Genomic DNA, 17,803 nt, shown 5'->3' on the forward strand with positions numbered 1-17,803 from the left:
GAAGTTTCATTACAATGCCATTTCAAATTAAAGTAATTCTATCCTTCAATTTTCCCTTCATATAACCCAACTTTCATGCTTTTTTGGTAAAACTTTGAATTTTGCTTCCTAATGACGTGTGAAATAGATTTCTTCTTTATGCAATATTTTTTGGAGATTGATAAGTGGTCAAACAACAAACCTTTTAAATCTATGTTCCGTTACAATTATTTTCTTCTCCAAACTTTGCGCGAAACGCAATAATTCCGAGGTAGATTGAAGCGAAACGACAATTTACCTTGTCTTATTTATAACTGAAAGTACATTGCAAATTCATCTTTACCATAGTTACAGAATATTTTTCGGTTGCAAAAAGAAATCCCAATCATTGCGAGGGGAGAAATAAAGAACAATCTCATTTACCGTGTCACATCTATATCTTCTCAATATTAGTTTTTCTGTCACAATTTGTACTGAATCAAACAAACATGTTTACCAATTCAGACGCATACGGAATTCAATATGGATCAATTTTTGTCTATCACATAGTTCTGGCTCTATCATACTCAGCCACGGCTTGTGTAAATATGTATGATTCGTTTATGGAACTTTGCTTGACCAGAGAAGCAGTGTATCGAAGCTACTGTCACAATCTCTATTTGCTAGCAGTGTGATATCTGCTGGGTGAAAGTGGAAATTGCTGAAGATGGAACGGATAACTCATTTTGACGAGAAAATGGTTTGTTGTTCGCAATGCGATGGTAGCACCATCAAAAAATCGCCTCGGGAGATAGTCTTTTGGTCTCCCGGAATACATTCTGTTTCTACATGAAGAAAAGTGTCGTCTAGGGTTATAATGTTCTACACTGGACAACATACACAATTATATAGCGCTACTTCCACGGAAAACTATAGTAGCAACTGTGTATTTCATATGATGTTACCATACTTCTGCATGAGAGAGAGAGAGAGAGGCGATATACATATGTATGTAGTTATAAATTTCTTTTTATCTTCAAAATTTTGATATTCTAAAAAATGTACCTAAAGAAATATATTTTTTTTATATCGTTATTATCATTTAGGTCATTTACCTACTCATTTTGATTCTTCCAAACTTTCCATTTTACTTAATTATTTGCATTGATCTTTTCGAAGAAAAAACTCGAACTCACACTGGTTAAGTTTATTTAGAATAGGACCACTTAAGATATTTTTTCAAAATTATCTCTGAGAATTTTCACTAACTTTTATTGTAGTAAGTTTACATGAAATCTTCACTAAATGAACCTTCAATTTTATTTTCTTAAACGTGTTTAAGATATGGTAATAGCAATGTTTTAATGTGAATGTGACTGAATGTACTAAAATGTTATCTTAATATATAAAGCTGAAAAGTTTGTTTGTGGCACATGAACTCCTCCTAAACGGCTGGGCCGATCTTGATGAAATTTGGTATGGGGGTAGAGGGGGTCAATACAAGTTGCAAGCGCTATATGTGATTCCGCCCCCTCCCCCCTTTATAGCGCCCCCAAGGAAAAATTGATTTTTTCCTATTTTCTACCTGCTGAAGGGTCAGATAACGGGATTTTTTTATTTAAAAAATTTTTCGGGGTACCGTATTATTCATCCCCCTACTAATACACGCCCCCCTTTTATAGCTTAAAATGGAGTTTGCTCACACGTGATTGGGGGCTAGGGTTGACTAGTATGTTATATTTTTTGGATTCGGCAGTCCATAAGGGCTGTATAGCTTAAGACTGGGTTAGGGGGGGGGGAAGGTAAGGGGGGTTACAACAAAAAAAAAGCAATGTTTTAAACTAATTATCATTATATCAAAAGGCCCCCATTACAAAGGCCCCATTTTTTTGTTTATATATATATATATGTTTATATTATATATATATATGAGAGTTAAGACGATTTAAGTTGAGACTAGATTCCAATACCGAAAAAAGTTCCAAGTGCATTAGGAATTAAAATCTTGATTTTTTCAAGTGCGTTAAGTTAACCTCTAGGCCGCCAAGCGAGGTCGTTGAACGACCCCAGCCCTATATTTCGTGCTATAACTTAATAAATATAAAAGTTAGCGTTCCCATATTTTGGAAATAAGTTCCTTGGTTATCTGAGGAGGTTGTGGTAAAATTTCAGCTCAATCCGACCACTACAAGAAAAGTTTTTGAGGAAAATGTAGAAGAAGGGAATTCAAAAATTGGTGTAACGGCCATGCTGCGGAAAATTTCTTAGAATAAAGTTAGTCACGTCATGAACCGTGTGCTAGTGGGGTTGTTTTAATTTCTCATCCTACCTTCTCAATGTCAAAATTATCGCGAATAAGTAGCATAATTCGCATAAAACATAGTCAGAAGCACATAAGTGTTGAAAAGAATAAAGAATTTTTTAGAAATATTGCCATTTATTACGGTGCGGGAAGTGAGGGGAATGTGGGGAAGTAGTGAAAAAAATAGCAGTTGCAGAAAAATAAGTGAAAAATGTTTTTCCTTAATATCTTTTTCTACGTGTTTTGTGGTGGAAAATTTGTGATGCAAGGGGCAAGAGGACTATATAAGGAGTCTAAAGGTAGTGACCCGACAGTTCCCGGTTGTATGGTTTATGAGAAAATCGACTTCCTTCTTGGGGTCGTTCAACGACCCCACCTTGGCGCTCTAAGGAAGCTCCAAGGTCTTGGCGGCCTGCAGGTTAAAAAAAAAAAACGTTTAAAATTACGTAGGTATTATGTATTAATGATCGACAAAAGTAAGGCAATTAAATTATCGAGAAAATGGATGTTCACCTAAGTACGTATGTACTGTGATGATGAAAAATCACTGAGCATTGTTTGGCGATGGTAGAAATGAGACGGTCAGGTTCACTGAAACGGGGATTAATGGGAAAATTATTGAGTTTCCACTACTTTACCTCCTAATCGTCAATTTGCCCACTTGATTCTCACAGTTGGTTGAATTCTTTCCCAAAATCTCAACCCCATACCTCAACAGTATAACACATTTTCAATCAAATGAGAAAAGTTATGGAGTGAGTATTCACTTTAAATCTCTTATGGGGCTGATGCATGAAATCATAAGCACAATACTCTGCTTAACGAATATTAAAGAATTAACAAGTTTGATTAAATATAAATGCAAATCGCTTGGTCAAATTGACCGACTATATCTAAAACCATATTAGCTGTGTTTCTTTCAGACACAGCTTTTGTGTACCGAGCAAAATCGAAAGTCGTCAGATCGGGCTCAAACTTGGGATGAGCACGAATTAGGGTCCCCATATTCCAAAAAACGTATGCACCAAAAAAATTTTTTTTGTGGTTTATGATTAAATTGCGAGAGAACGATAATAGATAGAGACTTGCGGTAAACGGCAAAGTTTAAAAGTCGACTGGAAGACGTCCGATTATGACGTCAAATTTTGAATAACCCCAAAATTTTGTTTTCGCTATATCTCAGCCACTGTAATAGCTAAAAATCTGATCTGTCCGCCACAATTTTTCATCGAAAATCGACTATAACTCGAAAACGGCTTAACCGATTTTGATTAACCCGGGGTCAAATGAAAGATTTCAACAAACCCTACAACTCTCTAGAACATCCGAAGTTTCAAAAGTGGCCGCTAGAGGGCCAAAAATCAAAAACAAAATTTTCGATGAGTTTTCGATGAATATCTCGAAAACGGCGACATAAATTTTCTTCATTTTTTGATATTATCTAGCTCCATTCCAAAAATGAAGAAAATCTATGGATCCGTTCTCGAGATATAGCCTTCCAAAGTTGACATGTCATATCTCGGGTTCTACAAGTTCGATTTGGATCAACTCAAGCGCAAATGAAAGGTTTCGTGAAACCCTACAAATGACTAGAACATTGCAACTTCGAGAAATGACCGCAAGAGGCGTTAAAATCGAAAACATAGTTTTCGAAAATTTCGAACTCGAATTTTTCGAAAATGGTGACATAATTTTTTTTCGTTTTACGATATGTTATAGCTGACTTCAAGACCTTTCAAACAAAAAAAAATTATGAAAATCTATGGATCCGTTCCTGAGATATGGTCTTCTAAAGATTTCTTAGGGTATGACTTTTCAACTTTTCCCGACTTTGCGCGTATTTAAGTTAATTCGCATTCTAGTTTGCTCTAACAAAATTGATACACTGAAAGAAACACAGCTCTCGTAAGCTTGGTTAACTTACCAGTACATTTTTAATTTCAAGTAGAGTACCGTTTAAAAACATTTTCATACAACATAATAATGTGTGACCGTCTTTTGTGATTTCGTTGATTACATACTTGAAAATTTGACTTGAAAATTCTATCAATGACGTATAGCTTTAGAATACTTTTGAATTATACATCAAATACTTTAGTAATACTCAAAATAAAAATTAAAAGCTATTCATTTTACCTTTTAGTAAGAGCTATCACATAGAAAAAAAATGAATAAATTACTTCCGAAAAATAAAACTAAAGTATATTTCTAGCACAATTGATTTTTGTTTTTCAACATGTTGGTGAATAAGGTGCCAAATTGTTGCCAATAAATATTTTATTAACAAACATTATGATCTTAATGCCACATAAAGTATGTACATATAGTAGTATAAAAGGAGAAAAAAAGAGAGTGTAAAGTGTAGCATGATACAGTATGTTGAAGCAATAAATCGTACAAGTCATTTATGTGGATGCGAAACAATACACCATTATAACCTTTTAATGCGATATTTAACCTCTTGCAAATTTCAGATATTGGAGGCGTAATACTCCTGAAATATATGTAATCATATAATAACAAATAAGTAATGTCCTCCAAAGTGTATACAACTAACCACAAACACCACCATTTCATCTTTAAGTCAATCATAACGCGTACAATTATACTTAAGAGTTGGTATCTCACGACGTGGAAGCTGTATTAGAAGACGCAAAATTAAGTTTTTTTCTATTAAATTAAGCAATTTAATAAATAAACCGTCATATCTCAAGTTCTGTAAATCTAGTCTAGTGACTAGTTTTAGACAAGTATTGAAATAAACTCTAATTTGACATACATTTCGAAATTTTGTTAAGGTCATCTCTATAACACAAAATGACGGATTTTGTTTTACAAAAACAGTATTTGGAATTATTTCTTCTCAATAAATGGTTCTAGAAGTTTCGGATGTTCTAGAAAAAGTTGAGCTTTGCAAAACCGTTAATTTGATATCATTGTGAGCAAAAGGAGCAAAATCACTCAAGTAGAACAGGAGATATGTCTTTAAGAATTTTAGAAATACAAGAATTTTTCTTATAGCTGTATCTCCTGAACCCAACGGTTATATTGAATTACATTTTTTGAAAGCTGTAACATAGCAAAATTTAAAAAAAAAAGTTTAATAGACTTTCGGATGTTTTTTTTTTATTTTAGCGCCTTTCACTGCCATCATGGTAAGAACAACATATATCTATTATAGAAAATTATTTTATTAGAAATGAAGTATATTGCTATTGTATATTATTATTATTAATAATATAATATTAATACAAGACATATTACACATCTCAGTTTCCCACCCTCGCTTTGTAAATTCTTGTAAACTCTGTTGAGTAGAAACGTAAATTATAGTCAAACATTATTTATTAGACTCATTGAATATTTATGGCGTAGTTTTTGGGGTAATGGTCACTGATATCATCGATGCTAAACACGAAGTGTCAATGTCTCTAAGGGAGGCGATATCTCACCGTGACAGAATGCATGAGAAGTTTTCTCGGAAACATTCGATTTTGGGTATGATAGAATAATAAATAAGTATATACCTACATACATATGTGGGGCAATGTGCCAGAAATCTGTCAGCAAACTCTCATAGTCTCACCAAGCTACACTATCGGGTATTACAGTGACCCACTCCCATTAATGTGACCCTTATGGTTTGGGGTGTTTCGTTTCAGGAAATGACATTGGGGACCTGGATAGAGAACCTGAGATAATTTTCCACAGGTGTACACCTAACATTAAATTAAGAGTAATGCGGACAAACCATTGATTATGATTTCTTTTATCTTTCGCAAATCATATCTGATTACACAACCGCTGGACTTTTTGCGAAACAGATCCCCGTCAATAAATTACTTTTTATTTTAGAATGACTTGGTAATAGATAGTAATCTGGCATGCTGAATTGTAATACTTGTGAGTACTGGAAAGAATAAAGTAGGTAACTTTTCTATATTTTTTTTCTGTTTTTGCCCTACGTTATGTATTACTTTACAACCTTAAGTGTTCTAAACTAACTATACGTAACTATTAAAAAGTACAGTGTATAACGGAACAGCAAAGTTAAATATTAAATATAGCATACATATAAAGCAAAAATAGTGCACAGTATTTTTTGTATGTACGTACAGTGTACATATGTATGTACACATAAATTCCTTCTCTCTATTCTGTAACCACTGAAGAAGGCTTCGAACGGAGCTAAAAGCTCTGTAAAATGTGAGTTTACTGACGAAAAACCTGGAAAATTATTGTTGTGCACATATAATTTTTTTGAACGAAGAAAATGTCGGAGACGCAGCCAGAGAATAAAAGCATTTCTTTTCTGCTCACTAGCGATGGTTCGCCTAATTTATTGGCACTTCAGGTTCTATTTAAAACACAGAAACACAGTCTGTCATACAATTCAAGTTCACGAAAAAATACATACCTAAAATTTCTTAACTCTCTATTCTCGAGCTTAATTAGTTGGTATACCACAATCGTGGCATACCAAGTATTGTAATCGTCGGAAAAACCGACCACCTCAGATCGGACTCAAACTTGGTATGAGCACGTTTTAGACATCCCACATTACGAAAATGGTGGTGGAAAAATTTTGATCCGGCCGGCCGGCCTGCCGGCCGGCCGTCCCGCCGGCCGGTGCGCCAAACTTTGCCTTATAGCTCGAGAACGGTAACAGATAGAGACTTCCGGTTTGAAGTTTTCTATAGAAATGTGGGTGTAAAATTTCATTTTTTCGCATTTTTAAAATCCAAGATGGCCGCCGTCCGCCATTTTGAAATACCATCAACCAGTCCCCTTATAGCTAGAAATCTGAAATTTTAGTATGTTGTAGTGCTCAGTGAGACGTTTTCATCGATAATTCATACTTGAAAATCGGTCAAGCCGTTTAGCAAATATGGCGGCCTAAAGCAAAAAGTGTTTTTTCGATATAACTCGAGAACGGCTTGACCGATTTTGACCATCTTAGTATCAAATGAAAGGTATTGAAAAGCCCTACAACTGTCTAGAACATTTCAAGTTCCAAAAATGGCCGCAAGAGGCGCTAAAAACAAAAACAAAAATTGCCTAACTTTACGGGGCAATATCTTCGAATCCCCATCTTAGATTTCCTTGAATTTTTGATATGTTGTAGCAGGACTAATAATCTTGCATCAGTCCGAAAATGAAGAAAATCTATGTCGCCGTTTAGAAGATATGACCATTTAAAAAATTCTTGAATTTGAAAAGTTCTAAGAGCCATATCTCTTGAACCGCTTGTCCGATTTGACTCAATTTGGTATCAAATTAAAGGTTTTGCAATTATCTACAACTTTCTAGAACATCAGAAACCTCTAGAACCATTCCTTCAGGATGAAAAATACGAAAAACTCTTTTTGTGAAACAAAAATTTTCCATTTTGTGTTCTATAGGTGACCTTGAAAATCATTGAAATTTATGTCAATTTATAGCCTATTTTAATACCTTTCCAAAACTAGTAAAAAAATTTCTGTAGGTCTAATAGAACTTCAGATATGTGCATTTTAATCTCTCATATTGATGAATTTGATAAAAAAATCAACTTTGCCTACTAATTCTGCTCACAAATTAAATTACAACGCATAGACTGACCCATCCACGTTGTGGTGTACCAACTTTAATAACTGGACGCGTTATGATTGACTTTTATTTCTTAAATTTTCAAACGTCAACTTTTCGATTCACTCACAATCAGTTACCCAAGACAGGTATAAGGGGAATGATACTCTTGCAAAAAATCTTGATTTTTTCTTGCATAGAGGAAACAAACAAAGCTGTTATATGTTTCCACCAGTCTAACAGTAATTGAATTACGTTTAATCTCATCTACTTTCTAGGGTATGTATGTGTGACATACAATCGTGAATTTTGTGATTGATTCAAATATTTATCCCCATGTACAGTAGGTTATTACATAAGTCTTTCACAAGATGCAATTTGGTGAGATTTTGAAAGCTTCGATGGTACACATGGTAAGAACATAAAATCCCATAAAGGCAGGGAAATTCTCTGCCACCTTAAAGTAATTCACTCGTGTGTATGGAATCGAAAGCATTCGACGAGATATAAGGGCTAGATCTTGAGCTGGATGGCGGAGGTGAAAATGAGCACCAAGGTAACATCAATGACATAATAAATAGAGAAGCAGTCGATGTTTTATTTAGGGCTCATGTTCGCTTCCATACATCTCGTTTAGCTGAAAGCTTTCTGGAAGTGGTGGAATGATGCCTCTTTGCTCCCCGAAGTAAAAGTGACAAGTGATGTGTGGTGCTCTGATATTGAATGAAATTGGATGAGCTTGGAACTTGTAACGTCTTTCTTCCCACACAAACTATATAGTGATTTCACTTTTTTCTTTGCCTTTTATCTCACCTAAAGATGAACAGAAGAATAATAAAAAAAAAGTCTTGCTCTCTTACTTGAGGACCTCGATGTTGAAGAAATTCATCGCGTAGTGTTGCTCTTTTCGTGCTGACACATAAATTTGCAATGCAATTTGCTGTGACAGAGAATCCACTCACCTGCAATGGAGAGAAAGAAAAGGTGCATATGTAATAACAAACATCCAACTGCACTACCTTGTGTGGACAGCAAAAAACTCAACTTCAGAGTTTAAAGTGTTTGTTGTTGCAAAGGAATTTTCCAACAGAATGAACAAAGTTAATTAATGTGTTGAGCTAAATATTTTACTTTTAATTCTCTGTTTCCTTACATTCTGGTCCCTTTCGTAAAAATTTTTATTTTTAAAAAGCTTTTTAAGTTTGTAGGGATTGTATTTATTAAAGTAGGTAAGTACCTTATAAAAAACATATGTTAAAAGAATTAGTAGGTTGTCATAAAAATAAATTAATTATTCTATTAATTAAGAGTCTGATTAACTTTATACCCGTTATAGTATACTAGTTAACCCGAGCCCCCAATCACGTATGACCATATTCAATTTGAAAAAAAAACCGTTATCTCACAAAAAATGTTAAAAAATCAACTTTTCTATGGGGACGCTGTTGAGGGACATCTACAACATACTAAAATTTCAGATCTCTAGCTACATGGGAAGTGGTTGATGGTATTTCAAAATGGCGGACGGCGGCCATCTTGGAATTTGAAAATGCGAAAAAATGAAATTTTACACCCACTTTTCTATAGAAAACTTCAAACAGGAAGTCGCTATCTGTTACCATTTTGAGCTATAAACCAAAGTTTGAGCCACCGGACGGCAGGCCGGCCGGATCAAAAATTTTCCACCACCATTTTCGTAATGTGGGATGTCTAAAACGTGCTCATACCAAGTTTGAGCCCGATCTGAGGTGGTCAGTTTTTCCGACGATTACAATACTTGGTATGCTACGATTGTGGTATACCAACTAATAAAAAGCAATATTTTTAAATTTGGTATCATTTTCAAGCTTATTTAATGCTCTTTTTTTTACTCCCATAACTTACTACATTGAAAGTTTTATCGGTTTTAAGTAATTTCGGATTTAAAAAAAAAGGTCGAAGGACGTCGGGATTGGGCCACGTTCCCATACATATTTTTTATGGTCAAATTATACCCATCAAACAACAATTTTATAATTAGGTCAAATACTTTTTCTAAGTCATATTTTCTTCATCTAAAAATGACTTTTAAGGCAATGGAGAGCTGACGAGTTCTACATTAATTTTGTCGACAACAATGTTTCACTTTAATGAAATTTTTGAGTGACTGACGACTAGCATCAGTAGCATAGAGCTTTGAAATCGAACTCCCTCTTTCTCTCAGCTACCGTGACGTCAAATCTCCATCTATCATTTTTTTGGAATTATAAGTTTTCTATTTCAGAAAATTCAACGTTTAAAACATTTGCCAAATCGATATTTTGTCATAGAATATTCACGACATCAATGGAGTCCACATGGTAGAAATATCACTGACCAAAAATCATTCAACACTCCAACCAACAGATGGTCAGACATTTACACTCTCCTCACTAAACGATTTCAGTGATATTATAGAAATCTATGTGATTTTATATATGATACATTCATGCTATGTGAAACCGCTTTTCACCATTTGTTGGTCTTAAAGCTTACTACATATAACGTAAGGTTACAAAACGACTGCTTGAAATTTACGGGTATAACTTTCAATCTGCCAGAACCTGCCTAATCAGCCGCTCATCAATGAACGAAGAATTTCAATCACATCAGAGCTCTCACGCATTGTTTCATAGCCACGTCTAGACTGACAAGACTTTCTCTATCTTTCTTATGTTCACAATGAAATTCCACAGAAGCTATTTTAGATATCCTCACTATATATTATAAATAGGTATATATTATACATACTACAGTTATTAATACAACCCACTACATGAGTTCGTGCCTAAACAGACCAAAGTATAAGGACATGTTCAAGTGGATGAAATTCAATGCTGTTTCGAATAATAAGAGAGAAATGTGGTTATAGCTTGAGAAACCAGCAATAAGTATATTATGCGGGGGCATGCTATTTATTAATCCTATTAATGGAAAAGCAAGGTTTGTTTGTCCAAAAATGGTTAGAATTCAGAGAAAATGATAAATGCAGTGACCGCAGTCGCATTGCGATGATAACGTTAAAGGTAAAGTGACATTGCAGAGTTTCTACGTTTTTTTTTTACTCCTTAAATATTATTTCTCTTAAAATATTTTTGATAACATCATATAATCTAAAGTTTTCTTTTAAATAAGTCAGAAATGCAATAGAAAAGCACCGTGAATGAGTAAAATATTCTTTATATGTAATAAATATTATATACTATTCAACCCGAGCCCCAATCATGTGTGAGCAAACTCCATTTTAAGTAAAAAAGTTATAAAAGGGGGGCGTATATTAGTGGAAAGTGTGAGTAATACGGAATCCTGAAAAATCTGACCTCAGGTAGAAAAAAATGGGAAAAAATCAATGTTAGAAGGGGGGTTTGGGGGGGGGAATTCTATATAGCGCTTGCAAATCGTATTGACCCCCTTTATCCCCATACCAAATTTTATCAAGATCGGCCCAGGCGTTTCGGAGAAGTTCATGTGCCACAGAGAGACAGAGAGACTTTTCAGCTTACATAGTTCTCCAATAATGTAAGTGTATAATGTTACAATCGTTTTTATTTTTATCCACTTTTTATCTGCTGAAGGACCAATATGTAACAGATTTTATTGTTTTTTTAAGCTATTAGTATGTATTTCACTACCCCCACCCTATCCTAATACATATAGTTTTCTATACAAATTCACAATTGAGGACTCAGTTTAAATAGTTCATAATGTTTTACAAACCGCCTAACAAGATTACAGAGCTGAATACATATTATGTTTTATAAGTATCAGATATTACAATTTGATAAACATTTTTTTTTAACAACCTACAATGTTTTTTTTTATAAAGTAGAATTTGGTACATATTTTGGTAATGATAGTAATTTAAATAAAAGTTCAAAGCTTCAAGTGCTTATTTTCTGCATAGCTAGAACTCAAAGCTCTTTGAACTCCCTGATGTACCAAAACTCTCCACATTTCTTGATACAAAATAGAATAAGCCATTTTGGAAAAGTCAAATTGACCATTCACCGAAAAGTTTGAACGGTAAATGTAAACTTTTGAAACTTCTTCGTGAGAAATTTTTCTCTGTTAACCCATTTTCTGTTCAAAAAGGTCCTCTCAATCAACATTACTGTCACACTTTCCGACAGAGATTACCATACCCTAGGCATCTGTATGAAAGTCAGGAAAGAAATCAACATTTTTATAACCCCAGCTACCGGATGGTCATCATTCATTGCAATAAACATTCTTCGGTGTTTGTTGGAGATTTTTCACAAACTGGACTTTTATGACCATTACAATAGCTTCTCTATCGTGGTTTTGTTGTGTATAACACTTAACATGGCAAGAAGTATCTTGGTCGAGGCCCATGATGAAGACAAATCACTGGAAAGCACGTTCAGCCAATTTACCCTATAAATTCCAAGGAGCATAATGCGCAGAAAAAAAAGTATTCTGAAGAAGACATTTAGCGAAAAAAAACGTAAGTGGTTGTATTGTTTGTTTCGCCAGCAAAAGTTAAAGTACCTATTTCTAAATTTTTCTTGCTTTCCTCAAAAATTTAATCAGATGTCATGGTGCAAAACAACCAGAATTTTTGATCTATATAATAAAGAAAGGTCTGTTTGTTGGTAATCTTCCGTCGTGTTCGGCTATACAAATCTACACCGTTTGACCGATCGTGATGAAATTTGGTACAGAGGCTCCTTATATCAGGCGGTTTCGAGTGGCCGTATCCATTTTCCCCCCAAAGCCCCCCTTCAGGTAGCCCCCATATAACTCTCATGCTTTTTTTGCGAATTTTTGAATTTGGCGCCAGAAATGTTGTATGAAAATGATTTCTTCGCTTTGCAAATTTTTCTTTTGGGTTTGATGAGTGTGCCCAATCATACTCATAAATCATCACAATTTTTTCTCTCTAAAATTTGCGCGAAGCGCAAAACCCCCCGCGAAGCGGGGCGAGGAAAATTGGAGCGAAGCGACAATTTACCTCGTAATTATATAAGTACAGAAGTACCATATCAACCCGTGCACCTAATCACGTGTTATCAAAGTATAATATTTTCAATTATCGTTATTTGAAAATCAAATCCTCATGTGAATGTATGTACATACGTACAAGTACATAGCACATTGTTTTCTTCGTTTGGTCCTCTACGATGGACTCGTAAACTATAGATAGGTACAACGAATTTCATATATGAAAACAGTGCTGATTGCGGGATCTTTTCTCACACTCAGAGATCATTCTACACAGTTGAGAAATGAGAAACTTGGTGAGGCTTTCTCTTCCATTTCATCCTACTCTCAGTGATGACGTATGAGATGAAATTTGATTTGACAAATCATGCTGCATTGTGTAGGTGGCGCACGAAGGCAGGAAAATATTTTATTTTTCCATGCTGTGGAGCCTTAATAAATAATTACACTCCAGCAAGAGTTCGTGTCTTGTGGGTGAGCTTTTACAGAACAAAAAAATGGACACCATTTTACCTTGGTACCCATGTAAACAGCAACAAAAACCTTCGGGACTAATAGGGAGATAAAAAATGTAAAAATATGATAAATTTATGCAAAATCAAATTATTCATCTCTGACTGGTGTTATTTTTTTTATGGGTAGTAGTCCATTTAGTACAAGGACCATTCTCTTGGGGTTCGTTCAGGGGCTACGAGGGGATGAACGTCATACATGAAAGGTAATATAAAACACACTCCTTTTACTCCGACAGGATTGTTGTTCAGTGTGCCTTAGTTCGGTTGAGATTTTTTTTTGCTCGATGGGCTTCATCGTCCTGGAACGTACAAGAGCTGAAGTGTCCTCAAGTGCAGAGCATTTTCCCCCCAAAGAGTACCGTCGTAGCGAATTGTCGTAGCACATCAACAACGCCCTGTCTCGAATGCTATATATCATCGGCGCTGCCACACATATTACGTAAAAAGTTTGGAGGGAGAGTGTTTGCGAGAGAGTGGAGTCAAAAATAGAAAACTCACTGCTTTGGATTCGAAGGATGCTGCTGGAGTTAGTGTGAGTGTCGTCATCTTCTTCGGGGAGGTATTGATCCATGGTTTAGCTGCCTTGCTCTTGCCTTCGGAAAGTGAATGACTATTCGAGAAGTTGCGCAGAAAGACAACGCGCAGCGCACACGCAACTTTCCGATAAATCGGCATAACTTCGTGACGATTCCAAAAAAAGCACCCCTCCAAAATGTACCCCTCGAAAATTGCACTTGTTTTATGACTCTAAATCATAATACGATCCCGAATTTTTTTTAAAGCTTTTTATTCATAAAAGTTGTAGCATATCCAAAAAATTTCAAATATCTTTTTTTTTAGCTGTGATTCTTTCTTCAAAGAAGCACAGCTTCTGTGTACACTCTAAAATGCAAAGTCGTTACATCGGGCTCAAACTTGGGATGAGCACGAATTAGGGTATCTACATTACAAAAAACGTACGCGTCAAAAATTGATCCGTCCGTCTTATAACTGTTTGGAACATTACAAGTTAAAAAAATTGACCGCAAGTGGCGCTAAAATAAAAAAAAATCGATGAGTTTTATAGATTTGCTTCATATTTTTGATATGTTATAGTTGACTATAATATCTTTTACCATGCCAAAAATGAAGTTTGAAGCCAACGCCCACCACGATTAAGGCTTTCTTCAAAAATTCTGCGCGTTGGCTGTGATTCGGCCCGCGAGTAAGTCTTTTCTCAAAATTTTGCCCATCCCCAATTTTCAGGCAACTTCACATTTCACTGACAAAGAAAGAATCACAGCCTGTAAGTTTTACTTACCGTTCATTCGCTTTATACTGTCCCATCCATGCTATATTTAATTTTTATCTTTGCGTTTTATTCGAGGCCTCCAAAACTTTTGATTGCGATTTCGGAAGATTTCTAAAATTATTATATATATTTGATTTCATTTTGCTTTTTCTTTCCGAGCTATTATATTAGTATGAAGTCAGGTAATAGTAAGGATCATATAGGATGTTCTCTTCTCACTCTTTATAAATAATAACACAGGAGTTGACTTACTGTAAATACCACGTTTTTATTTCACACGACGTTTCGGAAACGTTTTCCTTCTTCTTTAGGTCTACAATTGCTTTGTGGATAAAACTCTATAATTTGTTTTTACATGCAACTAATATCAAAATGTATACCATAGCTATCTGAGGGCAGAAAAGATATATAATTTTTCCCTCTGTATTTTACAGAACTGTTCTAGTGAGATTACCTTTTCAACCCCTTCCCTTGCTATAAAATGTCAATCAACGTAAACCCATAGAGCCGTAGCATTGCATGAGCTACAGCTACGAATTCTGTGCTAGCCCCTGTCCCTCATCCATCGGAGGCAAGAAACATACCTTGGATCTATCGAGGTCGTGTTATCCATTGAATTCGCGTCACAATGCTGAGATATGCAAATTATATCATCTAATGTGGGTGGTGCGACAGAACGGAGAATCATGTCATGCAGATTAGAGTAGGAAAGGTATATAATATTCTCAGTCTATGAGGGTTCGGGCTCATCGGGGTTTGGGGAACGACATGATAAATTGAAATTTTTTCACCCAATTGCATCGTGTATCATGCAAAGCTGTGAACTTAATTCAAATCCTGATCGTTCTTTTTCCGTCTCACATAGCTCAGGCCGCCCAACGAGTATGCCAGCAATGTGAGAGACGATACGAGTGAGGGTGGTTTTTTGGCGGCATTCACAACGAGCAATGAAATTCTTCTTAATTCTTCGCATTCTGAAAATAGCTTTAGGGCAAAAGAATATTTTCACTGAGACGATACCGTGTAGCATCTCTGACATAGAGGGTGGAAGAAAATAACTTTTTCGTATGTCAAAATATTTAGCATAGCTATTGGCTGCTCATGCACGCAAGTTGGCTAATTTACAGTTCGTAGAATTTAAACTATATAAATTATAACGTAAAATATTTTCATATATGTACATACCTACATATTGATAAAAAACATTTCATATTGGGTATACTAGACGAAGACGACGAAAACAGATTATAGTATACTAACATTAAGGTCAATGCGATAAGGATTATTTTCTTCAACGATACATTAATTTACATAACTAATGTAAATAACGTGTAACACTGCGTTTATGTTCGAACTAACAGATTTAAATTAATTTTATTGAAATATATTCAACTCACACCACGAACAACTAACGCGTAACTGGTTGTTACTTGCGTTAAACATAAATGCAAATAGTAAAGATTAGTCAATTGTGTAGTTCAAATCCTCTCAAACATTCCTTTTACTTAATTCAATCTGTATGCAAAACAAGTTAATTGGCCGCGTGTGGCAAAATCAAATACAATAGGTACCAACCTGGGGAAACTATAAAGTATTAGGAATTTATCCGAACTTGACAAGTAAATGTGAGCTTTCATTGTATACGCAACACCTAATTCAGCTTTGTATAAAAACTTCATGGTAGATATGTACTTAGATTAGTAGTTCTAGGAAAATAGTTTTTATTAATCCTAATAAAAATGCTAAAATCACACCAAAAGCTGCTAAACAATATATATCCATTACTTGCTATATATCTCTTTATTATTATCTATATAATGAAGAAAGGTCTGTTTGTTGGTAATCGTCGTTCCTACTTTTCAATACAAATGTACACCGTTTGGCCAATCGCGATGTTTGGTACAGAGGGTTCCTATGTCAGGCGGTTTCAGATGGCCGTATTTATTTCCCCCCCAAAGCCCCCCTTCAGGTAGCTCCCATATAAAGTTCATGCAGTTTTTGCAAATTTTTGAATTTGGCGCCTGAAATGTTGTATGAAAATGATTTCTTCTCTTTGTAAATTTTTTCTTTTGGGATTGATAAGTGGCCGTAATCTACTTATAAACCATCACAATTTTTTTCTCTAAAATTTGCGCAAAGCGCAACAAATCCCCGCGAAGCGGGGCGAGGTAAATTGGAGCGAAGCGACAATTTACCTCGTCTATATAATAAAGAAACGATTTTGTTCCTTTCATCTCTACATTTCTACACCGTTGGTCCAATCGCGATGAAATTTATTACACATTTAATTCAGGTTTTCACTAACGATATTCGTTTTTCCCCTAGAGCCCCCCTTCATGGCTATATGGGGGCTACCGCATACAAATCTCATGCTTTTTTTGACTACTTTTTGAATTTGGTGCCATAAATGTTGCGCGAAATTCAATTGATATTGATAGGTGCATGTTGCATCACAATTTTTGTCTTTCTCTAAAATTTGTGCGAAGCTGGGCGAGGTAATTTGTGCGAAGCTGGGTGAGGTAAATTGGGGCAAAGAGACAATTTACCTCGTATGTATATAAATTCATGTAATTCGACGCTCCCGAAGACTATAAACCATACTCCTGTATTAAAAGATAGGAATATAGTTCATCATTTTCGGGCATGTCGAATTATTTTTTTCTTTAAGATCTTATGTAACTTATACAGATAGTCCTCTACCTATAAAACAATTTTTTATTGAAAAATTTTTACCGCTATATATGCAAGTATCTAATATGTATAGGGGAGGACGAAGCTAATAAAGTCACTTAAGGGTTTGGAAAAAGCTTTAAATATCATATTTCCTAGCTAAATAGAACAAAATGATCTGAGAAAGAGTTATAGGGCAGTAAATTTCCTAAAAAAAATGAGCTATACATTTCGCTTTATCTGTTTGGGAAATATGATATTTTGAGCTTTTTCTAAACCCTTAAGTGACTTTTTTAACCCCGGTCACCCCTATCATTTGTTTACATATTTTTGCGACCTCTCATTCAATTATTTGGTATACTACAATCGTGGCATACCAAGTATTGTAATCATCGGAAAAACCGACCACCTCAGATCGGGCTCAAACTTCGTATAAGAAGGTTTTAGACATCCCACATTACGAAAATGGTGGTGGAAAATTTTTGATCCGGCCGGCCTGCCGTCCTGCCGGTGCGCCAA

At 35.1% G+C, this 17,803-nt stretch overlaps 1 protein-coding gene across 1 annotated transcript in view; it reads right to left on the reverse strand.

Annotated features, from left to right (window-relative positions):
* Positions 1–17,803, reverse strand: part of LOC129789294 (disintegrin and metalloproteinase domain-containing protein unc-71) — a 260,875-nt gene that overhangs the window by 198,407 nt on the left and 44,665 nt on the right. The window lies entirely within an intron of this gene.

Source organism: Lutzomyia longipalpis, chromosome 2 (genome assembly GCF_024334085.1).
Source record: "Lutzomyia longipalpis isolate SR_M1_2022 chromosome 2, ASM2433408v1".
NCBI classification, from domain to species: Eukaryota; Metazoa; Arthropoda; class Insecta; order Diptera; family Psychodidae; genus Lutzomyia; species Lutzomyia longipalpis.